The following is a 22,873-nucleotide window of genomic DNA, read 5'->3' on the forward strand; positions in this document are numbered from 1 at the left end:
TTGAGGTTTATGTAAAATGAAGTTATAATGATTTATAAGCTAGTCTTTCCATGTGATTGAAAAGCAACACGTAGTTGGCAGGATTTGAACCTACGCAGGGAGACCCCAATGGATTTCAAGTCCATTGCCTTAACCACTCGGCCACAACTACCTGACTAGCAGTTTACCGAAAACATTGAGAGCAGATATATTTTTTCAGATTTCTAGTTGGCAGAAAAAAACGGTACTTATGTAGTAACTGGGCTGCCGATTTTGAAATCGGGTCCATCGCATCGCATCGCACCCGACCAAATCGCATGCGATGCGATGCGATGCGATGCGATGGACCCGATTTTTCCATAGGATTCAATGTTAAAATGGACTGAGTCCATTTCAACATGGAATTCAATGGGAAAAGGGCTCCTTTTCATACCCCTACTATCCAAGTGGGCATGGAGTTGGATATAAACCTGTGGCGAGCGTAGCGAGCCACCGAGCCCGAAGCGTGGCGAGCGTAGCGAGCCCCGCGAGGGGACACAGAATACCGTCCCCTCGCGGGGCTCGCTTCGCTCGCCACGCTTCGGGCTCGGTGGCTCGCTACGCTCGCCACAGGTTTATATCCAACTCCATGCCCACTTGGATAGTAGGGGTATGAAAAGGACCCCTTTTTCCCATTGAATTCCATGTTAAAATGGACTCAGTCCATTTTAACATTGAATCCTATGGAAAAATCGGGTCATCGCATCGCATCGCATCGTATCGCATCGTATGCGATGCGATGCGATATCGCATCGCATCGCATCTGATTGTATGCCTTAACTTAAGGCATACAATCAAAAAATCGGCAGCCCAGATACTACATAAGTACCAAAAAAACAATAGACTTTTTCTCATTTTGTTGCTATATTAATACTTAAACTTTGCAAAAAATAATAGCTAGTATAGACTCATGTAAGTGTCAAGGACATTTACTCTTAAGCTTAGTGAAACATAAATCAGAGTCTTAGAGCAACATTTTAAATGCTCTGTTTATGTAAAATGCATTGCATGTTTCCTTGATATTTCATCAAATAGTAATTATTTAAGATGGATACAATTTTTCATTGGTGTCATTCTTTTTTTTATTTGGATTTTTTACAAATGACACTCTCCAATCCCATTATCAGTTCATTAGCATACATATTTCTGCAGATTTAAGTTTACACAGTTTTTTTTTTGCTATAATAGCAGATACACTTTGGCAAATATAATAGCTGATATAGATTAATGTAAAATGTAGGCGTCAAGGACATTTAATCTTGTGCATTATGAAACAGTCCATCACCTCATGCACTTGGCCACAGCTACCTGAACAGTACAGACATAATAACTTGGTGTTAAAAATTTATAGTTTTTTTTTTTATTTGCTGAAGTGGAGGTAACATGTTACAACATTTCATTAAAAGTTGTAACTTTAAAATCCATTTTGGAAAATTTAGCACCTAGTGGAGTTATATGGAAAAGTAAGTTTTAATGATTTAGAAGTTTAAATTTACATTTGATTGAAAAGTTACATGTAGTTGGCAGGATTTGAACCTGCGCGGGGAACCCCCAATGGATTTCGAGTCCATCGCCTTAACCACTCGGCCACAACTACCTGACTAGCAGTTTACCGAAAACATTGAGAGCAGATATATTGTTTCAGATTTCTAGTTGGCAGAAAAAAACAATAGACTTTTTCTCATTTTGTTGCTATATTAATACTTAAACTTTGCAAAAAATAATAGCTAGTATAGACTCATGTAAGTGTCAAGGACATTTACTCTTAAGCTTAGTGAAACATAAATCAGAGTCTTAGAGCAACATTTTAAATGCACTGTTTATGTAAAATGCATTGCATGTTTCCTTGATATTTCATCAAATAGTTATTATTTAAGATGGATACAATTTTTCATTGGTGTCATTCTTTTTTTTATTTGGATTTTTTACAAATGACACTCTCCAATCCCATTATCAGTTCATTAGCATACATATTTCTGCAGATTTAAGTCCAGTTGGAAAGTATCTGCATGCATGTGTTGCCATAGAAAATATTTACTTATAGTCTTATGCATGTTCTTATAAATACAGGAAAGTATTCATATTCTAAAAGTACCTGGTTTAGAAAGAAATCCATTGTGAAAAATGATGTTGATTATCTAAGATTTGTTCAATTCTTCAATAAAACATTCTTTGGATTTCTTCACCTTGATTGTATATTATGTTTGCAACAAGCTTTAAAAACTTCACATATCTGGCAGGATTTGATTTTGAATGGGTATACCCTAATGGAGAATGAGTTCATTACCTCAACCACGTGGCCAAAGTTACCTGAACAATGTCGACATAATAAACTACTGTTATAAAATAAAATAAATTATTCCTTGAAGTGGAGGTAACGTGTTACAATATTTCCTTAAAGGCTGTAACATTAAATGCAATTTTGGAAAATACAGCACCTACTGTAGTTGAGGTTTATGTAAAATGAAGTTATAATGATTTATAAGCTAGTCTTTCCATGTGATTGAAAAGCAACATGTAGTTGGCAGGATTTGAACCTACGCAGGGAGACCCCAATGGATTTCAAGTCCATCGCCTTAACCACTCGGCCACAACTACCTGACTAGCAGTTTACCGAAAACATTGAGAGCAGATATATTGTTTCAGATTTCTAGTTGGCAGAAAAAAACAATAGACTTTTTCTCATTTTGTTGCTATATTAATACCTAAACTTTGCAAAAAATAATAGCTAGTATAGACTCATGTAAGTATCAAGGACATTTACTCTTAAGCTTAGTGAAACATAAATCAGAGTCTTAGAGCAACATTTTAAATGCACTGTTTATGTAAAATGCATTGCATGTTTCCTTGATATTTCATCAAATAGTTATTATTTAAGATGGATACAATTTTTCATTGGTGTCATTCTTTTTTTTATTTGGATTTTTTACAAATGACACTCTCCAATCCCATTATCAGTTCATTAGCATACATATTTCTGCAGATTTAAGTCCAGTTGGAAAGTATCTGCATGCATGTGTTGCCATAGAAAATATTTACATATAGTCTTATGCATGTTCTTATAAATACAGGAAAGTATTCATATTCTAAAAGTACCTGGTTTAGAAAGAAATCCATTGTGAAAAATGATGTTGATTATCTAAGATTTGTTCAATTCTTCAATAAAACATTCTTTGGATTTCTTCACCTTGATTGTATATTATGTTTGCAACAAGCTTTGAAAACTTCACATATCTGGCAGGATTTGATTTTGAATGGGTATACCCTAATGGAGAATGAGTTCATTACCTCAACCACGTGGCCAAAGTTACCTGAACAATGTTGACATAATAAACTACTGTTATAAAATAAAATAAATTATTCCTTGAAGTGGAGGTAATGTGTTACAATATTTCCTTAAAGGCTGTAACATTAAATGCAATTTTGGAAAATACAGCACCTACTGTAGTTGAGGTTTATGTAAAATGAAGTTATAATGATTTATAAGCTAGTCTTTCCATGTGATTGAAAAGCAACACGTAGTTGGCAGGATTTGAACCTACGCAGGGAGACCCCAATGGATTTCAAGTCCATCGCCTTAACCACTCGGCCACAACTACCTTATCAGTTCATTAGCATACATATTTCTGCAGATTTAAGTCCAGTTGGAAAGTATCTGCATGCATGTGTTGCCATAGAAAATATTTACATATAGTCTTATGCATGTTCTTATAAATACAGGAAAGTATTCATATTCTAAAAGTACCTGGTTTAGAAAGAAATCCATTGTATTTGGATTTTTTACAAATGACACTCTCCAATACCATTATCAGTTCATTAGCATACATATTTCTGCAGATTTAAGTTTACACAGTTTTTTTTTGCTATAATAGCAGATACACTTTGGCAAATATAATAGCTGATATAGATTAATGTAAAATGTAGGCGTCAAGGACATTTAATCTTGTGCATTATGAAACAGTCCATCACCTCATGCACTTGGCCACAGCTACCTGAACAGTACAGACATAATAACTTGGTGTTAAAAATTTATAGTTTTTTTTTAATTTGCTGAAGTGGAGGTAACATGTTACAACATTTCATTAAAAGTTGTAACTTTAAAATCCATTTTGGAAAATTTAGCACCTAGTGGAGTTATATGGAAAAGTAAGTTTTAATGATTTAGAAGTTTAAATTTACATTTGATTGAAAAGTTACACGTAGTTGGCAGGATTTGAACCTGCGCGGGGAACCCCCAATGGATTTCGAGTCCATCGCCTTAACCACTCGGCCACAACTACCTGACTAGCAGTTTACCGAAAACATTGAGAGCAGATATATTGTTTCAGATTTCTAGTTGGCAGAAAAAAACAATAGACTTTTTCTCATTTTGTTGCTATATTAAAACTTAAACTTTGCAAAAAATAATAGCTAGTATAGACTCATGTAAGTGTCAAGGACATTTACTCTTAAGCTTAGTGAAACATAAATCAGAGTCTTAGAGCAACATTTTAAATGCACTGTTTATGTAAAATGCATTGCATGTTTCCTTGATATTTCATCAAATAGTAATTATTTAAGATGGATACAATTTTTCATTGGTGTCATTCTTTTTTTTATTTGGATTTTTTACAAATGACACTCTCCAATCCCATTATCAGTTCATTAGCATACATATTTCTGCAGATTTAAGTCCAGTTGGAAAGTATCTGCATGCATGTGTTGCCATAGAAAATATTTACATATAGTCTTATGCATGTTCTTATAAATACAGGAAAGTATTCATATTCTAAAAGTACCTGGTTTAGAAAGAAATCCATTGTGAAAAATGATGTTGATTATCTAAGATTTGTTCAATTCTTCAATAAAACATTCTTTGGATTTCTTCACCTTGATTGTATATTATGTTTGCAACAAGCTTTAAAAACTTCACATATCTGGCAGGATTTGATTTTGAATGGGTATACCCTAATGGAGAATGAGTTCATTACCTCAACCACGTGGCCAAAGTTACCTGAACAATGTCGACATAATAAACTACTGTTATAAAATAAAATAAATTATTCCTTGAAGTGGAGGTAACGTGTTACAATATTTTCTTAAAGGCTGTAACATTAAATGCAATTTTGGAAAATACAGCACCTACTGTAGTTGAGGTTTATGTAAAATGAAGTTATAATGATTTATAAGCTAGTCTTTCCATGTGATTGAAAAGCAACACGTAGTTGGCAGGATTTGAACCTACGCGGGGAGACCCCAATGGATTTCAAGTCCATCGCCTTAACCACTCGGCCACAACTACCTTACTTGTGGCATGGATCAAAAATTTGAGCTCAATAATAAATAATCATATTTCTAGTTGAAATAAATTACCAATGCAATTTTACACAGTTTTTTTTTGCTATATTAGCAGATACACTTTGGCAAATATAATATCTGATATAGATTAATGTAAAATGTAGGCGTCAAGGACATTTAATCTTGTGCATTATGAAACAGTCCATCACCTCATGCACTTGGCCACAGCTACCTGAACAGTACAGACATAATAACTTGGTGTTAAAAATTTATAGTTTTTTTTTTAATTTGCTGAAGTGGAGGTAACATGTTACAACATTTCATTAAAAGTTGTAACTTTAAAATCCATTTTGGAAAATTTAGCACCTAGTGGAGTTATATGGAAAAGTAAGTTTTAATGATTTAGAAGTTTAAATTTACATTTGATTGAAAAGTTACACGTAGTTGGCAGGATTTGAACCTGCGCGGGGAACCCCCAATGGATTTCGAGTCCATCACCTTAACCACTCGGGCCTAAACTACCTGACTAGCAGTTTACCGAAAACATTGAGAGCAGATATATTGTTTCAGATTTCTAGTTGGCAGAAAAAAACAATAGACTTTTTCTCATTTTGTTGCTATATTAATACTTAAACTTTGCAAAAAATAATAGCTAGTATAGACTCATGTAAGTGTCAAGGACATTTACTCTTAAGCTTAGTGAAACATAAATCAGAGTCTTAGAGCAACATTTTAAATGCACTGTTTATGTAAAATGCATTGCATGTTTCCTTGATATTTCATCAAATAGTAATTATTTAAGATGGATACAATTTTTCATTGGTGTCATTCTTTTTTTTATTTGGATTTTTTACAAATGACACTCTCCAATCCCATTATCAGTTCATTAGCATACATATTTCTGCAGATTTAAGTCCAGTTGGAAAGTATCTGCATGCATGTGTTGCCATAGAAAATATTTACATATAGTCTTATGCATGTTCTTATAAATACAGGAAAGTATTCATATTCTAAAAGTACCTGGTTTAGAAAGAAATCCATTGTGAAAAATGATGTTGATTATCTAAGATTTGTTCAATTCTTCAATAAAACATTCTTTGGATTTCTTCACCTTGATTGTATATTATGTTTGCAACAAGCTTTAAAAACTTCACATATCTGGCAGATTTTGATTTTGAATGGGTATACCCTAATGGAGAATGAGTTCATTACCTCAACCACGTGGCCAAAGTTACCTGAACAATGTCGACATAATAAACTACTGTTATAAAATAAAATAAATTATTCCTTGAAGTGGAGGTAACGTGTTACAATATTTCCTTAAAGGCTGTAACATTAAATGCAATTTTGGAAAATACAGCACCTACTGTAGTTGAGGTTTATGTAAAATGAAGTTATAAGCTAGTCTTTCCATGTGATTGAAAAGCAACACGTAGTTGGCAGGATTTGAACCTACGCGGGGAGACCCCAATGGATTTCAAGTCCATCGCCTTAACCACTCGGCCACAACTACCTTACTTGTGGCATGGATCAAAAATTTGAGCTCAATAATAAATAATCATATTTCTAGTTGAAATAAATTACCAATGCAATTTTACACAGTTTTTTTTTGCTATATTAGCAGATACACTTTGGCAAATATAATATCTGATATAGATTAATGTAAAATGTAGGCGTCAAGGACATTTAATCTTGTGCATTATGAAACAGTCCATCACCTCATGCACTTGGCCACAGCTACCTGAAGAGTACAGACATAATAACTTGGTGTTAAAAATTTATAGTTTTTTTTTTAATTTGCTGAAGTGGAGGTAACATGTTACAACATTTCATTAAAAGTTGTAACTTTAAAATCCATTTTGGAAAATTTAGCACCTAGTGGAGTTACTGTATATGGAAAAGTAAGTTTTAATGATTTAGAAGTTTAAATTTACATTTGATTGAAAAGTTACACGTAGTTGGCAGGATTTGAACCTGCGCGGGGAACCCCCAATGGATTTTGAGTCCATCGCCTTAACCACTCGGCCACAACTACCTGACTAGCAGTTTACCGAAAACATTGAGAGCAGATATATTGTTTCAGATTTCTAGTTGGCAGAAAAAAACAATAGACTTTTTCTCATTTTGTTGCTATATTAATACTTAAACTTTGCAAAAAATAATAGCTAGTATAGACTCATGTAAGTGTCAAGGACATTTACTCTTAAGCTTAGTGAAACATAAATCAGAGTCTTAGAGCAACATTTTAAATGCACTGTTTATGTAAAATGCATTGCATGTTTCCTTGATATTTCATCAAATAGTAATTATTTAAGATGGATACAATTTTTCATTGGTGTCATTCTTTTTTTTATTTGGATTTTTTACAAATGACACTCTCCAATCCCATTATCAGTTCATTAGCATACATATTTCTGCAGATTTAAGTCCAGTTGGAAAGTATCTGCATGCATGTGTTGCCATAGAAAATATTTACATATAGTCTTATGCATGTTCTTATAAATACAGGAAAGTATTCATATTCTAAAAGTACCTGGTTTAGAAAGAAATCCATTGTGAAAAATGATGTTGATTATCTAAGATTTGTTCAATTCTTCAATAAAACATTCTTTGGATTTCTTCACCTTGATTGTATATTATGTTTGCAACAAGCTTTAAAAACGTCACATATCTGGCAGGATTTGATTTTGAATGTGTATACCCTAATGGAGAATGAGTTCATTACCTCAACCACGTGGCCAAAGTTACCTGAACAATGTCGACATAAAAAACTACTGTTATAAAATAAAATAAATTATTCCTTGAAGTGGAGGTAACGTGTTACAATATTTCCTTAAAGGCTGTAACATTAAATGCAATTTTGGAAAATACAGCACCTACTGTAGTTGAGGTTTATGTAAAATGAAGTTATAATGATTTATAAGCTAGTCTTTCCATGTGATTGAAAAGCAACACGTAGTTGGCAGGATTTGAACCTACGCGGGGAGACCCCAAAGGATTTCAAGTCCATCGCCTTAACCACTCGGCCACAACTACCTTACTTGTGGCATAGTTCAAAAATTTGAGCTCAATAATAAATAATCATATTTCTAGTTGAAATAAATTACCAATGCAATTTTACACAGTTTTTTTTTGCTATATTAGCAGATACACTTTGGCAAATATAATATCTGATATAGATTAATGTAAAATGTAGGCGTCAAGGACATTTAATCTTGTGCATTATGAAACAGTCCATCACCTCATGCACTTGGCCACAGCTACCTGAACAGTACAGACATAATAACTTGGTGTTAAAAATTTATAGTTTTTTTTTTAATTTGCTGAAGTGGAGGTAACATGTTACAACATTTCATTAAAAGTTGTAACTTTAAAATCCATTTTGGAAAATTTAGCACCTAGTGGAGTTATATGGAAAAGTAAGTTTTAATGATTTAGAAGTTTAAATTTACATTTGATTGAAAAGTTACACGTAGTTGGCAGGATTTGAACCTGCGCGGGGAACCCCCAATGTTTACCGAAAACATTGAGAGCAGATATATTGTTTCAGATTTCTAGTTGGCAGAAAAAAACAATAGACTTTTTCTCATTTTGTTGCTATATTAATACTTAAACTTTGCAAAAAATAATAGCTAGTATAGACTCATGTAAGTGTCAAGGACATTTACTCTTAAGCTTAGTGAAACATAAATCAGAGTCTTAGAGCAACATTTTAAATGCACTGTTTATGTAAAATGCATTGCATGTTTCCTTGATATTTCATCAAATAGTAATTATTTAAGATGGATACGATTTTTCATTGGTGTCATTCTTTTTTTTATTTGGATTTTTTACAAATGACACTCTCCAATCCCATTATCAGTTCATTAGCATACATATTTCTGCAGATTTAAGTCCAGTTGGAAAGTATCTGCATGCATGTGTTGCCATAGAAAATATTTACATATAGTCTTATGCATGTTCTTATAAATACAGGAAAGTATTCATATTCTAAAAGTACCTGGTTTAGAAAGAAATCCATTGTGAAAAATGATGTTGATTATCTAAGATTTGTTCAATTCTTCAATAAAACATTCTTTGGATTTCTTCACCTTGATTGTATATTATGTTTGCAACAAGCTTTAAAAACTTCACATATCTGGCAGGATTTGATTTTGAATGGGTATACCCTAATGGAGAATGAGTTCATTACCTCATTCACGTGGCCAAAGTTACCTGAACAATGTCGACATAATAAACTACTGTTATAAAATAAAATAAATTATTCCTTGAAGTGGAGGTAACGTGTTACAATATTTCCTTAAAGGCTGTAACATTAAATGCAATTTTGGAAAATACAGCACCTACTGTAGTTGAGGTTTATGTAAAATGAAGTTATAATGATTTATAAGCTAGTCTTTCCATGTGATTGAAAAGCAACACGTAGTTGGCAGGATTTGAACCTACGCGGGGAGACCCCAATGGATTTCAAGTCCATCGCCTTAACCACTCGGCCACAACTACCTTACTTGTGGCATGGATCAAAAATCTGAGCTCAATAATAAATAATCATATTTCTAGTTGAAATAAATTACCAATGCAATTTTACACAGTTTTTTTTTGCTATATTAGCAGATACACTTTGGCAAATATAATATCTGATATAGATTAATGTAAAATGTAGGCGTCAAGGACATTTAATCTTGTGCATTATGAAACAGTCCATCACCTCATGCACTTGGCCACAGCTACCTGAACAGTACAGACATAATAACTTGGTGTTAAAAATTTATAGTTTTTTTTTTAATTTGCTGAAGTGGAGGTAACATGTTACAACATTTCATTAAAAGTTGTAACTTTAAAATCCATTTTGGAAAATTTAGCACCTAGTGGAGTTATATGGAAAAGTAAGTTTTAATGATTTAGAAGTTTAAATTTACATTTGATTGAAAAGTTACACGTAGTTGGCAGGATTTGAACCTGCGCGGGGAACCCCCAATGGATTTCGAGTCCATCGCCTTAACCACTCGGCCACAACTACCTGACTAGCAGTTTACCGAAAACATTGAGAGCAGATATATACTGTTTCAGATTTCTAGTTGGCAGAAAAAAACAATAGACTTTTTCTCATTTTGTTGCTATATTAATACTTAAACTTTGCAAAAAATAATAGCTAGTATAGACTCATGTAAGTGTCAAGGACATTTACTCTTAAGCTTAGTGAAACATAAATCAGAGTCTTAGAGCAACATTTTAAATGCACTGTTTATGTAAAATGCATTGCATGTTTCCTTGATATTTCATCAAATAGTAATTATTTAAGATGGATACAATTTTTCATTGGTGTCATTCTTTTTTTTATTTGGATTTTTTACAAATGACACTCTCCAATCCCATTATCAGTTCATTAGCATACATATTTCTGCAGATTTAAGTCCAGTTGGAAAGTATCTGCATGCATGTGTTGCCATAGAAAATATTTACATATAGTCTTATGCATGTTCTTATAAATACAGGAAAGTATTCATATTCTAAAAGTACCTGGTTTAGAAAGAAATCCATTGTGAAAAATGATGTTGATTATCTAAGATTTGTTCAATTCTTCAATAAAACATTCTTTGGATTTCTTCACCTTGATTGTATATTATGTTTGCAACAAGCTTTAAAAACTTCACATATCTGGCAGGATTTGATTTTGAATGGGTATACCCTAATGGAGAATGAGTTCATTACCTCAACCACGTGGCCAAAGTTACCTGAACAATGTCGACATAATAAACTACTGTTATAAAATAAAATAAATTATTCCTTGAAGTGGAGGTAACGTGTTACAATATTTCCTTAAAGGCTGTAACATTAAATGCAATTTTGGAAAATACAGCACCTACTGTAGTTGAGGTTTATGTAAAATGAAGTTATAATGATTTATAAGCTAGTCTTTCCATGTGATTGAAAAGCAACACGTAGTTGGCAGGATTTGAACCTACGCGGGGAGACCAAAATGGATTTCAAGTCCATCGCCTTAACCACTCGGCCACAACTACCTTACTTGTGGCATAATTCAAAAATTTGAGCTCAATAATAAATAATCATATTTCTAGTTGAAATAAATTACCAATGCAATTTTACACAGTTTTTTTTTGCTATATTAGCAGATACACTTTGGCAAATATAATAGCTGATATAGATTAATGTAAAATGTAGGCATCAAGGACATTTAATCTTGTGCATTATGAAACAGTCGATCACTTCATGCACTTGGCCACAGCTACCTGAAAAGTACAGACATAATAACTTGGTATTAAAAATGTATAGTTTTTTTTTAATTTGCTGAAGTGGAGGTAACATGTTACAACATTTCATTAAAAGTTGTAACTTTAAAATCCATTTTGGAAAATTTAGCACCTTGTGGAGTTATATGGAAAAGTAAGTTTTAATGATTTAGAAGTTTAAATTTACATTTGATTGAAAAGTTACACGTAGTTGGCAGGATTTGAACCTGCACGGGGAACCCCAATGGATTTCGAGTCCATCGCCTTAACCACTCGGCCACAACTACATGACTAGCAGTTTACCGAAAACATTGAGAGCAGATATATACTGTTTCAGATTTCTAGTTGGCAGAAAAAAACAATAGACTTTTTCTCATTTTGTTGCTATATTAATACTTAAACTTTGCAAAAAATAATAGCTAGTATAGACTCATGTAAGTGTCAAGGACATTTACTCTTAAGCTTAGTGAAACATAAATCAGAGTCTTAGAGCAACATTTTAAATGCACTGTTTATGTAAAATGCATTGCATGTTTCCTTGATATTTCATCAAATAGTAATTATTTAAGATGGATACAATTTTTCATTGGTGTCATTCTTTTTTTTATTTGGATTTTTTACAAATGACACTCTCCAATCCCATTATCAGTTCATTAGCATACATATTTCTGCAGATTTAAGTCCAGTTGGAAAGTATCTGCATGCATGTGTTGCCATAGAAAATATTTACATATAGTCTTATGCATGTTCTTATAAATACAGGAAAGTATTCATATTCTAAAAGTACCTGGTTTAGAAAGAAATCCATTGTGAAAAATGATGTTGATTATCTAAGATTTGTTCAATTCTTCAATAAAACATTCTTTGGATTTCTTCACCTTGATTGTATATTATGTTTGCAACAAGCTTTAAAAACTTCACATATCTGGCAGGATTTGATTTTGAATGGGTATACCCTAATGGAGAATGAGTTCATTACCTCAACCACGTGGCCAAAGTTACCTGAACAATGTCGACATAATAAACTACTGTTATAAAATAAAATAAATTATTCCTTGAAGTGGAGGTAACGTGTTACAATATTTCCTTAAAGGCTGTAACATTAAATGCAATTTTGGAAAATACAGCACCTACTGTAGTTGAGGTTTATGTAAAATGAAGTTATAATGATTTATAAGCTAGTCTTTCCATGTGATTGAAAAGCAACACGTAGTTGGCAGGATTTGAACCTACGCGGGAGACCCCAATGGATTTCAAGTCCATCGCCTTAACCACTCGGCCACAACTACCTTACTTGTGGCATAATTCAAAAATTTGAGCTCAATAATAAATAATCATATTTCTAGTTGAAATAAATTACCAATGCAATTTTACACAGTTTTTTTTTGCTATATTAGCAGATACACTTTGGCAAATATAATAGCTGATATAGATTAATGTAAAATGTAGGCATCAAGGACATTTAATCTTGTGCATTATGAAACAGTCCATCACTTCATGCACTTGGCCACAGCTACCTGAAAAGTACAGACATAATAACTTGGTATTAAAAATGTATAGTTTTTTTTTAATTTGCTGAAGTGGAGGTAACATGTTACAACATTTCATTAAAAGTTGTAACTTTAAAATCCATTTTGGAAAATTTAGCACCTTGTGGAGTTATATGGAAAAGTAAGTTTTAATGATTTAGAAGTTTAAATTTACATTTGATTGAAAAGTTACACGTAGTTGGCAGGATTTGAACCTGCACGGGGAACCCCAATGGATTTCGAGTCCATCGCCTTAACCACTCGGCCACAACTACATGACTAGCAGTTTACCGAAAACATTGAGAGCAGATATATACTGTTTCAGATTTCTAGTTGGCAGAAAAAAACAATAGACTTTTTCTCATTTTGTTGCTATATTAATACTTAAACTTTGCAAAAAATAATAGCTAGTATAGACTCATGTAAGTGTCAAGGACATTTACTCTTAAGCTTAGTGAAACATAAATCAGAGTCTTAGAGCAACATTTTAAATGCACTGTTTATGTAAAATGCATTGCATGTTTCCTTGATATTTCATCAAATAGTAATTATTTAAGATGGATACAATTTTTCATTGGTGTCATTCTTTTTTTTATTTGGATTTTTTACAAATGACACTCTCCAATCCCATTATCAGTTCATTAGCATACATATTTCTGCAGATTTAAGTCCAGTTGGAAAGTATCTGCATGCATGTGTTGCCATAGAAAATATTTACATATAGTCTTATGCATGTTCTTATAAATACAGGAAAGTATTCATATTCTAAAAGTACCTGGTTTAGAAAGAAATCCATTGTGAAAAATGATGTTGATTATCTAAGATTTGTTCAATTCTTCAATAAAACATTCTTTGGATTTCTTCACCTTGATTGTATATTATGTTTGCAACAAGCTTTAAAAACTTCACATATCTGGCAGGATTTGATTTTGAATGGGTATACCCTAATGGAGAATGAGTTCATTACCTCAACCACGTGGCCAAAGTTACCTGAACAATGTCGACATAATAAACTACTGTTATAAAATAAAATAAATTATTCCTTGAAGTGGAGGTAACGTGTTACAATATTTCCTTAAAGGCTGTAACATTAAATGCAATTTTGGAAAATACAGCACCTACTGTAGTTGAGGTTTATGTAAAATGAAGTTATAATGATTTATAAGCTAGTCTTTCCATGTGATTGAAAAGCAACACGTAGTTGGCAGGATTTGAACCTACGCGGGAGACCCCAATGGATTTCAAGTCCATCGCCTTAACCACTCGGCCACAACTACCTTACTTGTGGCATAGTTCAAAAATTTGAGCTCAATAATAAATAATCATATTTCTAGTTGAAATAAATTACCAATGCAATTTTACACAGTTTTTTTTTGCTATATTAGCAGATACACTTTGGCAAATATAATAGCTGATATAGATTAATGTAAAATGTAGGCGTCAAGGACATTTAATCTTGTGCATTATGAAACAGTCCATCACCTCATGCACTTGGCCACAGCTACATGAACAGTACAGACATAATAACTTGGTGTTAAAAATTTATAGTTTTTTTTTAATTTGCTGAAGTGGAGGTAACATGTTACAACATTTCATTAAAAGTTGTAACTTTAAAATCCATTTTGGAAAATTTAGCACCTAGTGGAGTTATATGGAAAAGTAAGTTTTAATGATTTAGAAGTTTAAATTTACATTTGATTGAAAAGTTACACGTAGTTGGCAGGATTTGAACCTGCGCGGGGAACCCCCAATGGATTTCGAGTCCATCGCCTTAACCACTCGGCCACAACTACCTGACTAGCAGTTTACCGAAAACATTGAGAGCAGATATATTGTTTCAGATTTCTAGTTGGCAGAAAAAAACAATAGACTTTTTCTCATTTTGTTGCTATATTAATACTTAAACTTTGCAAAAAATAATAGCTAGTATAGACTCATGTAAGTGTCAAGGACATTTACTCTTAAGCTTAGTGAAACATAAATCAGAGTTTTAGAGCAACATTTTAAATGCACTGTTTATGTAAAATGCATTGCATGTTTCCTTGATATTTCATCAAATAGTAATTATTTAAGATGGATACAATTTTTCATTGGTGTCATTCTTTTTTTTATTTGGATTTTTTACAAATGACACTCTCCAATCCCATTATCAGTTCATTAGCATACATATTTCTGCAGATTTAAGTCCAGTTGGAAAGTATCTGCATGCATGTGTTGCCATAGAAAATATTTACATATAGTCTTATGCATGTTCTTATAAATACAGGAAAGTATTCATATTCTAAAAGTACCTGGTTTAGAAAGAAATCCATTGTGAAAAATGATGTTGATTATCTAAGATTTGGGTACTTATGTAGTAACTGGGCTGCCGATTTTGAAATCGGGTCCATCGCATCGCATCGCACCCGACCAAATCGCATGCGATGCGATGCGATGCGATGCGATGGACCCGATTTTTCCATAGGATTCAATGTTAAAATGGACTGAGTCCATTTTAACATGGAATTCAATGGGAAAAAGGGGTCCTTTTCATACCCCTACTATCCAAGTGGGCATGGAGTTGGATATAAACCTGTGGCGAGCGTAGCGAGCCACCGAGCCCGAAGCGTGGCGAGCGCAGCGAGCCCCGCGAGGGGACACAGAATACCGTCCCCTCGCGGGGCTCGCTTCGCTCGCCACGCTTCGGGATCGGTGGCTCGCTACGCTCGCCACAGGTTTATATCCAACTCCATGCCCACTTGGATAGTAGGGGTATGAAAAGGACCCCTTTTTCCCATTGAATTCAATGTTAAAATGGACTCAGTCCATTTTAACATTGAATCCTATGGAAAAATCGGGTCATCGCATCGCATCGCATCGCATCGTATGCGATGCGATGCGATATCGCATCGCATCTGATTGTATGCCTTAACTTAAGGCATACAATCAAAAAATCGGCAGCCCAGATACTACATAAGTACCAAGATTTGTTCAATTCTTCAATAAAACATTCTTTGGATTTCTTCACCTTGATTGTATATTATGTTTGCAACAAGCTTTAAAAACTTCACATATCTGGCAGGATTTGATTTTGAATGGGTATACCCTAATGGAGAATGAGTTCATTACCTCAACCACGTGGCCAAAGTTACCTGAACAATGTCGACATAATAAACTACTGTTATAAAATAAAATAAATTATTCCTTGAAGTGGAGGTAACGTGTTACAATATTTCCTTAAAGGCTGTAACATTAAATGCAATTTTGGAAAATACAGCACCTACTGTAGTTGAGGTTTATGTAAAATGAAGTTATAATGATTTATAAGCTAGTCTTTCCATGTGATTGAAAAGCAACACATAGTTGGCAGGAGTTGGCAGGACCCCAATGGATTTCAAGTCCATCGCCTTAACCACTCGGCCACAACTACCTTACTTGTGGCATAGTTCAAAAATTTGAGCTCAATAATAAATAATCATATTTCTAGTTGAAATAAATTACCAATGCAATTTTACACAGTTTTTTTTTGCTATATTAGCAGATACACTTTGGCAAATATAATAGCTGATATAGATTAATGTAAAATGTAGGCGTCAAGGACATTTAATCTTGTGCATTATGAAACAGTCCATCACCTCATGCACTTGGCCACAGCTACATGAACAGTACAGACATAATAAATTGGTGTTAAAAATTTATGTTGTTTTTTTTTAATTTGCTGAAGTGGAGGTAACATGTTACAACATTTCATTGAAAGTTGTAACTTTAAAATCCATTTTGGAAAATTTAGCACCTAGTGGAGTTATATGGAAAAGTAAGTTTTAATGATTTAGAAGTTTAAATTTACATTTGATTGAAAAGTTACACATAGTTGGCAGGATTTGAACCTGCGCGGGGAACCCCCAATGGATTTCGAGTCCATCGCCTTAACCACTCGACCACAACTACTTGACTAGCAGTTTACCGAAAACATTGAGAGCAGATATATTGTTTCAGATTTCTAGTTGGCAGAAAAAAACAATAGACTTTTTCTCATTTTGTTGCTATATTAATACTTAAACTTTGCAAAAAATAATAGCTAGTATAGACTCATGTAAGTGTCAAGGACATTTACTCTTAAGCTTAGTGAAACATAAATCAGAGTCTTAGAGCAACATTTTAAATGCACTGTTTATGTAAAATGCATTGCATGTTTCCTTGATATTTCATCAAATAGTAATTATTTAAGATGGATACAATTTTTCATTGGTGTCATTCTTTTTTTTATTTGGATTTTTTACAAATGACACTCTCCAATCCCATTATCAGTTCATTAGCATACATATTTCTGCAGATTTAAGTCCAGTTGGAAAGTATCTGCATGCATGTGTTGCCATAGAAAATATTTACATATAGTCTTATGCATGTTCTTATAAATACAGGAAAGTATTCATATTCTAAAAGTACCTGGTTTAGAAAGAAATCCATTGTGAAAAATGATGTTGATTATCTAAGATTTGTTCAATTCTTCAATAAAACATTCTTTGGATTTCTTCACCTTGATTGTATATTATGTTTGCAACAAGCTTTAAAAACGTCACATATCTGGCAGGATTTGATTTTGAATGGGTATACCCTAATGGAGAATGAGTTCATTACCTCAACCACGTGGCCAAAGTTACCTGAACAATGTCGACATAATAAACTACTGTTATAAAATAAAATAAATTATTCCTTGAAGTGGAGGTAACGTGTTACAATATTTCCTTAAAGGCTGTAACATTAAATGCAATTTTGGAAAATACAGCACCTACTGTAGTTGAGGTTTATGTAAAATGAAGTTATAATGATTTATAAGCTAGTCTTTCCATGTGATTGAAAAGCAACACGTAGTTGGCAGGATTTGAACCTACGCGGGGAGACCCCAATGGATTTCAAGTCCATCGCCTTAACCACTCGGCCACAACTACCTTACTTGTGGCATAGTTCAAAAATTTGAGCTCAATAATAAATAATCCTATTTCTAGTTGAAATAAATTACCAATGCAATTTTACACAGTTTTTTTTTGCTATATTAGCAGATACACTTTGGCAAATATAATATCTGATATAGATTAATGTAAAATGTAGGCGTCAAGGACATTTAATCTTGTGCATTATGAAACAGTCCATCACCTCATGCACTTGGCCACAGCTACCTGAACAGTACAGACATAATAACTTGGTGTTAAAAATTTATAGTTTTTTTTTTAATTTGCTGAAGTGGAGGTAACATGTTACAACATTTCATTAAAAGTTGTAACTTTAAAATCCATTTTGGAAAATTTAGCACCTAGTGGAGTTATATGGAAAAGTAAGTTTTAATGATTTAGAAGTTTAAATTTACATTTGATTGAAAAGTTACACGTAGTTGGCAGGATTTGAACCTGCGCGGGGAACCCCCAATGGATTTCGAGTCCATCGCCTTAACCACTCGGCCACAACTACCTGACTAGCAGTTTACCGAAAACATTGAGAGCAGATATATTGTTTCAGATTTCTAGTTGGCAGAAAAAAACAATAGACTTTTTCTCATTTTGTTGCTATATTAATACTTAAACTTTGCAAAAAATAATAGCTAGTATAGACTCATGTAAGTGTCAAGGACATTTACTCTTAAGCTTAGTGAAACATAAATCAGAGTCTTAGAGCAACATTTTAAATGCACTGTTTATGTAAAATGCATTGCATGTTTCCTTGATATTTCATCAAATAGTAATTATTTAAGATGGATACAATTTTTCATTGGTGTCATTCTTTTTTTTATTTGGATTTTTTACAAATGACACTCTCCAATCCCATTATCAGTTCATTAGCATACATATTTCTGCAGATTTAAGTCCAGTTGGAAAGTATCTGCATGCATGTGTTGCCATAGAAAATATTTACATATAGTCTTATGCATGTTCTTATAAATACAGGAAAGTATTCATATTCTAAAAGTACCTGGTTTAGAAAGAAATCCATTGTGAAAAATGATGTTGATTATCTAAGATTTGTTCAATTCTTCAATAAAACATTCTTTGGATTTCTTCACCTTGATTGTATATTATGTTTGCAACAAGCTTTAAAAACTTCACATATCTGGCAGGATTTGATTTTGAATGGGTATACCCTAATGGAGAATGAGTTCATTACCTCAACCACGTGGCCAAAGTTACCTGAACAATGTCGACATAATAAACTACTGTTATAAAATAAAATAAATTATTCCTTGAAGTGGAGGTAACGTGTTACAATATTTCCTTAAAGGCTGTAACATTAAATGCAATTTTGGAAAATACAGCACCTACTGTAGTTGAGGTTTATGTAAAATGAAGTTATAATGATTTATAAGCTAGTCTTTCCATGTGATTGAAAAGCAACACGTAGTTGGCAGGATTTGAACCTACGCGGGGAGACCCCAATGGATTTCAAGTCCATCGCCTTAACCACTCGGCCACAACTACCTTACTTGTGGCATAATTCAAAAATTTGAGCTCAATAATAAATAATCATATTTCTAGTTGAAATAAATTACCAATGCAATTTGACACAGTTTTTTTTTGCTATATTAGCAGATACACTTTGGCAAATATAATAGCTGATATAGATTAATGTAAAATGTAGGCATCAAGGACATTTAATCTTGTGCATTATGAAACAGTCCATCACTTCATGCACTTGGCCACAGCTACCTGAAAAGTACAGACATAATAACTTGGTATTAAAAATTTATAGTTTTTTTTTAATTTGCTGAAGTGGAGGTAACATGTTACAACATTTCATTAAAAGTTGTAACTTTAAAATCCATTTTGGAAAATTTAGCACCTTGTGGAGTTATATGGAAAAGTAAGTTTTAATGATTTAGAAGTTTAAATTTACATTTGATTGAAAAGTTACACGTAGTTGGCAGGATTTGAACCTGCACGGGGAACCCCAATGGATTTCGAGTCCATCGCCTTAACCACTCGGCCACAACTACATGACTAGCAGTTTACCGAAAACATTGAGAGCAGATATATACTGTTTCAGATTTCTAGTTGGCAGAAAAAAACAATAGACTTTTTCTCATTTTGTTGCTATATTAATACTTAAACTTTGCAAAAAATAATAGCTAGTATAGACTCATGTAAGTGTCAAGGACATTTACTCTTAAGCTTAGTGAAACATAAATCAGAGTCTTAGAGCAACATTTTAAATGCACTGTTTATGTAAAATGCATTGCATGTTTCCTTGATATTTCATCAAATAGTAATTATTTAAGATGGATACAATTTTTCATTGGTGTCATTCTTTTTTTTATTTGGATTTTTTACAAATGACACTCTCCAATCCCATTATCAGTTCATTAGCATACATATTTCTGCAGATTTAAGTCCAGTTGGAAAGTATCTGCATGCATGTGTTGCCATAGAAAATATTTACATATAGTCTTATGCATGTTCTTATAAATACAGGAAAGTATTCATATTCTAAAAGTACCTGGTTTAGAAAGAAATCCATTGTGAAAAATGATGTTGATTATCTAAGATTTGTTCAATTCTTCAATAAAACATTCTTTGGATTTCTTCACCTTGATTGTATATTATGTTTGCAACAAGCTTTAAAAACTTCACATATCTGGCAGGATTTGATTTTGAATGGGTATACCCTAATGGAGAATGAGTTCATTACCTCAACCACGTGGCCAAAGTTACCTGAACAATGTCGACATAATAAACTACTGTTATAAAATAAAATAAATTATTCCTTGAAGTGGAGGTAACGTGTTACAATATTTCCTTAAAGGCTGTAACATTAAATGCAATTTTGGAAAATACAGCACCTACTGTAGTTGAGGTTTATGTAAAATGAAGTTATAATGATTTATAAGCTAGTCTTTCCATGTGATTGAAAAGCAACACATAGTTGGCAGGAGTTGGCAGGACCCCAATGGATTTCAAGTCCATCGCCTTAACCACTCGGCCACAACTACCTTACTTGTGGCATAGTTCAAAAATTTGAGCTCAATAATAAATAATCATATTTCTAGTTGAAATAAATTACCAATGCAATTTTACACAGTTTTTTTTTTTGCTATATTAGCAGATACACTTTGGCAAATATAATAGCTGATATAGATTAATGTAAAATGTAGGCGTCAAGGACATTTAATCTTGTGCATTATGAAACAGTCCATCACCTCATGCACTTGGCCACAGCTACATGAACAGTACAGACATAATAAATTGGTGTTAAAAATTTATGTTTTTTTTTTTAATTTGCTGAAGTGGAGGTAACATGTTACAACATTTCATTGAAAGTTGTAACTTTAAAATCCATTTTGGAAAATTTAGCACCTAGTGGAGTTATATGGAAAAGTAAGTTTTAATGATTTAGAAGTTTAAATTTACATTTGATTGAAAAGTTACACGTAGTTGGCAGGATTTGAACCTGCGCGGGGAACCCCCAATGGATTTCGAGTCCATCGCCTTAACCACTCGACCACAACTACCTGACTAGCAGTTTACTGAAAACATTGAGAGCAGATATATTGTTTCAGATTTCTAGTTGGCAGAAAAAAAACATTAGACTTTTTCTCATTTTGTTGCTATATTAATACTTAAACTTTGCAAAAAATAATAGCTAGTATAGACTCATGTAAGTGTCAAGGACATTTACTCTTAAGCTTAGTGAAACATAAATCAGAGTCTTAGAGCAACATTTTAAATGCACTGTTTATGTAAAATGCATTGCATGTTTCCTTGATATTTCATCAAATAGTAATTATTTAAGATGGATACAATTTTTCATTGGTGTCATTCTTTTTTTTATTTGGATTTTTTACAAATGACACTCTCCAATCCCATTATCAGTTCATTAGCATACATATTTCTGCAGATTTAAGTCCAGTTGGAAAGTATCTGCATGCATGTGTTGCCATAGAAAATATTTACATATAGTCTTATGCATGTTCTTATAAATACAGGAAAGTATTCATATTCTAAAAGTACCTGGTTTAGAAAGAAATCCATTGTGAAAAATGATGTTGATTATCTAAGATTTGTTCAATTCTTCAATAAAACATTCTTTGGATTTCTTCACCTTGATTGTATATTATGTTTGCAACAAGCTTTAAAAACTTCACATATCTGGCAGGATTTGATTTTGAATGGGTATACCCTAATGGAGAATGAGTTCATTACCTCAACCACGTGGCCAAAGTTACCTGAACAATGTCGACATAATAAACTACTGTTATAAAATAAAATAAATTATTCCTTGAAGTGGAGGTAACGTGTTACAATATTTCCTTAAAGGCTGTAACATTAAATGCAATTTTGGAAAATACAGCACCTACTGTAGTTGAGGTTTATGTAAAATGAAGTTATAATGATTTATAAGCTAGTCTTTCCATGTGATTGAAAAGCAACACATAGTTGGCAGGAGTTGGCAGGACCCCAATGGATTTCAAGTCCATCGCCTTAACCACTCGGCCACAACTACCTTACTTGTGGCATAGTTCAAAAATTTGAGCTCAATAATAAATAATCATATTTCTAGTTGAAATAAATTACCAATGCAATTTTACACAGTTTTTTTTTTGCTATATTAGCAGATACACTTTGGCAAATATAATAGCTGATATAGATTAATGTAAAATGTAGGCGTCAAGGACATTTAATCTTGTGCATTATGAAACAGTCCATCACCTCATGCACTTGGCCACAGCTACATGAACAGTACAGACATAATAAATTGGTGTTAAAAATTTATGTTTTTTTTTTTAATTTGCTGAAGTGGAGGTAACATGTTACAACATTTCATTGAAAGTTGTAA

At 32.9% G+C, this 22,873-nt stretch overlaps 24 non-coding genes across 24 annotated transcripts; all 24 read right to left on the reverse strand.

Moving 5' to 3' along the window:
- Positions 1–69: 69 nt before the first annotated feature.
- TRNAS-UGA (transfer RNA serine (anticodon UGA)) lies at positions 70–151 on the reverse strand. Its single transcript has one exon. It is a non-coding gene; the product is annotated as a tRNA-Ser (tRNA).
- Positions 152–1,533: 1,382 nt separating this feature from the next.
- On the reverse strand, positions 1,534–1,615 carry TRNAS-CGA (transfer RNA serine (anticodon CGA)). The gene has a single exon. It is a non-coding gene; the product is annotated as a tRNA-Ser (tRNA).
- A 919-nt stretch (positions 1,616–2,534) lies between these two features.
- TRNAS-UGA (transfer RNA serine (anticodon UGA)) lies at positions 2,535–2,616 on the reverse strand. Its single transcript has one exon. It is a non-coding gene; the product is annotated as a tRNA-Ser (tRNA).
- A 919-nt stretch (positions 2,617–3,535) lies between these two features.
- Positions 3,536–3,617, reverse strand: TRNAS-UGA (transfer RNA serine (anticodon UGA)). The gene has a single exon. It is a non-coding gene; the product is annotated as a tRNA-Ser (tRNA).
- A 599-nt stretch (positions 3,618–4,216) lies between these two features.
- On the reverse strand, positions 4,217–4,298 carry TRNAS-CGA (transfer RNA serine (anticodon CGA)). Its single transcript has one exon. It is a non-coding gene; the product is annotated as a tRNA-Ser (tRNA).
- Positions 4,299–5,217: 919 nt separating this feature from the next.
- On the reverse strand, positions 5,218–5,299 carry TRNAS-UGA (transfer RNA serine (anticodon UGA)). Its single transcript has one exon. It is a non-coding gene; the product is annotated as a tRNA-Ser (tRNA).
- Positions 5,300–5,734: 435 nt separating this feature from the next.
- TRNAS-CGA (transfer RNA serine (anticodon CGA)) lies at positions 5,735–5,817 on the reverse strand. Its single transcript has one exon. It is a non-coding gene; the product is annotated as a tRNA-Ser (tRNA).
- A 909-nt stretch (positions 5,818–6,726) lies between these two features.
- On the reverse strand, positions 6,727–6,808 carry TRNAS-UGA (transfer RNA serine (anticodon UGA)). Its single transcript has one exon. It is a non-coding gene; the product is annotated as a tRNA-Ser (tRNA).
- A 440-nt stretch (positions 6,809–7,248) lies between these two features.
- Positions 7,249–7,330, reverse strand: TRNAL-CAA (transfer RNA leucine (anticodon CAA)). Its single transcript has one exon. It is a non-coding gene; the product is annotated as a tRNA-Leu (tRNA).
- A 919-nt stretch (positions 7,331–8,249) lies between these two features.
- Positions 8,250–8,331, reverse strand: TRNAS-UGA (transfer RNA serine (anticodon UGA)). The gene has a single exon. It is a non-coding gene; the product is annotated as a tRNA-Ser (tRNA).
- Positions 8,332–9,716: 1,385 nt separating this feature from the next.
- Positions 9,717–9,798, reverse strand: TRNAS-UGA (transfer RNA serine (anticodon UGA)). The gene has a single exon. It is a non-coding gene; the product is annotated as a tRNA-Ser (tRNA).
- Positions 9,799–10,233: 435 nt separating this feature from the next.
- On the reverse strand, positions 10,234–10,315 carry TRNAS-CGA (transfer RNA serine (anticodon CGA)). Its single transcript has one exon. It is a non-coding gene; the product is annotated as a tRNA-Ser (tRNA).
- Positions 10,316–11,236: 921 nt separating this feature from the next.
- Positions 11,237–11,318, reverse strand: TRNAS-UGA (transfer RNA serine (anticodon UGA)). The gene has a single exon. It is a non-coding gene; the product is annotated as a tRNA-Ser (tRNA).
- Positions 11,319–11,752: 434 nt separating this feature from the next.
- TRNAS-CGA (transfer RNA serine (anticodon CGA)) lies at positions 11,753–11,833 on the reverse strand. Its single transcript has one exon. It is a non-coding gene; the product is annotated as a tRNA-Ser (tRNA).
- Positions 11,834–12,754: 921 nt separating this feature from the next.
- On the reverse strand, positions 12,755–12,835 carry TRNAS-UGA (transfer RNA serine (anticodon UGA)). Its single transcript has one exon. It is a non-coding gene; the product is annotated as a tRNA-Ser (tRNA).
- Positions 12,836–13,269: 434 nt separating this feature from the next.
- Positions 13,270–13,350, reverse strand: TRNAS-CGA (transfer RNA serine (anticodon CGA)). Its single transcript has one exon. It is a non-coding gene; the product is annotated as a tRNA-Ser (tRNA).
- Positions 13,351–14,271: 921 nt separating this feature from the next.
- Positions 14,272–14,352, reverse strand: TRNAS-UGA (transfer RNA serine (anticodon UGA)). The gene has a single exon. It is a non-coding gene; the product is annotated as a tRNA-Ser (tRNA).
- Positions 14,353–14,786: 434 nt separating this feature from the next.
- TRNAS-CGA (transfer RNA serine (anticodon CGA)) lies at positions 14,787–14,868 on the reverse strand. Its single transcript has one exon. It is a non-coding gene; the product is annotated as a tRNA-Ser (tRNA).
- Positions 14,869–16,920: 2,052 nt separating this feature from the next.
- On the reverse strand, positions 16,921–17,002 carry TRNAS-CGA (transfer RNA serine (anticodon CGA)). Its single transcript has one exon. It is a non-coding gene; the product is annotated as a tRNA-Ser (tRNA).
- Positions 17,003–17,921: 919 nt separating this feature from the next.
- Positions 17,922–18,003, reverse strand: TRNAS-UGA (transfer RNA serine (anticodon UGA)). Its single transcript has one exon. It is a non-coding gene; the product is annotated as a tRNA-Ser (tRNA).
- A 435-nt stretch (positions 18,004–18,438) lies between these two features.
- On the reverse strand, positions 18,439–18,520 carry TRNAS-CGA (transfer RNA serine (anticodon CGA)). The gene has a single exon. It is a non-coding gene; the product is annotated as a tRNA-Ser (tRNA).
- A 919-nt stretch (positions 18,521–19,439) lies between these two features.
- TRNAS-UGA (transfer RNA serine (anticodon UGA)) lies at positions 19,440–19,521 on the reverse strand. The gene has a single exon. It is a non-coding gene; the product is annotated as a tRNA-Ser (tRNA).
- A 434-nt stretch (positions 19,522–19,955) lies between these two features.
- On the reverse strand, positions 19,956–20,036 carry TRNAS-CGA (transfer RNA serine (anticodon CGA)). Its single transcript has one exon. It is a non-coding gene; the product is annotated as a tRNA-Ser (tRNA).
- Positions 20,037–21,466: 1,430 nt separating this feature from the next.
- Positions 21,467–21,548, reverse strand: TRNAS-CGA (transfer RNA serine (anticodon CGA)). Its single transcript has one exon. It is a non-coding gene; the product is annotated as a tRNA-Ser (tRNA).
- Positions 21,549–22,873: the final 1,325 nt, after the last annotated feature.

Source organism: Crinia signifera, chromosome 11 (genome assembly GCF_055691185.1).
Source record: "Crinia signifera chromosome 11, ASM5569118v1, whole genome shotgun sequence".
In the NCBI taxonomy this organism is placed as follows: Eukaryota; Metazoa; Chordata; class Amphibia; order Anura; family Myobatrachidae; genus Crinia; species Crinia signifera.